A 942-nucleotide genomic window follows, 5' to 3' on the forward strand; every position below is an offset into this window, starting at 1 on the left:
TCTCCTCTGTTCTGAGCAGCCATACAGAATTCCCCACATACCCAAAGCTGCCCAGGGGAGCTAAGAGAAGGGACTTGGCTGTCAGGTCTGACTCCTCCTTGCCTCTCTGAGGTTGATCTGCCAGTGTCCCACTGTCCCGCCCTCTTGGATTGGCCACATGGCCATCGCTGCCCCTTGCTGACACCTCCTTTCTGTGTGAACTGTCCCAGGCAAAACAAAACTGTTCCTTGAACCAGAACAACCAGAGAGCACTTTTCCTTCTTTACACGGAAGTAGATCCTGGCTAGAGTTTCTGCCCAGGCCCTAGTTCCCGGCAGTGTGACTGTTTACATGGTTTGGCAATAGGTTTGATTCTGATTGCTTCAGAGTGGCTGGTCTATTTCATTTCCTTTGGTTTCCTTCCTCCCCAAACTGTGACAGGAAAAACTGAAACCACCCTAAGAAATTGCTGGTTGCCTGTCCCCACGTGATGAATAGTGTTGCCCTCTTCCAGATATCGTTTCTCTACTTAATGACCAAACGCCCGTCCTATAGAGTGTCTGATTGGATCCTCTGTTGCATATTCTGATGGTGCCTGCTGGTTTGACGTGGAGCTATCCTGTGAAATAAAACAGCTTAACTTTTCTCAACCATGCTCTGGTGGTTTTTGAAAGGGTGAGGTGGCACATTGGGGGTGAAGTCTCAGGGGGGCATTCCTGCCCTGCAGTCCATGCTGCCTGCAGGCTTCCCCCAGTAACCACCTCTGAAATGTCCTTTAGCTCAGATCCAACAAGGCAAAGGTCAAGGTTACAAGGAGGACTGCTCCAACTGTAGAGTTAATTGAAGGAGGTAACTGCAGGATGACTGTGGGAAATCAGGAACTGAAAATGTCAAAAATGTTAAGGACAAGTTGGGAGTGGGAGCTGTCATCTGCAGAGTCTTCAAACGTTTCAGACAAATTGC

This window comes from Galeopterus variegatus, unplaced genomic scaffold (assembly GCF_000696425.1).
Source record: "Galeopterus variegatus unplaced genomic scaffold, G_variegatus-3.0.2 Scaffold931, whole genome shotgun sequence".
Lineage (NCBI taxonomy): Eukaryota > Metazoa > Chordata > Mammalia > Dermoptera > Cynocephalidae > Galeopterus > Galeopterus variegatus.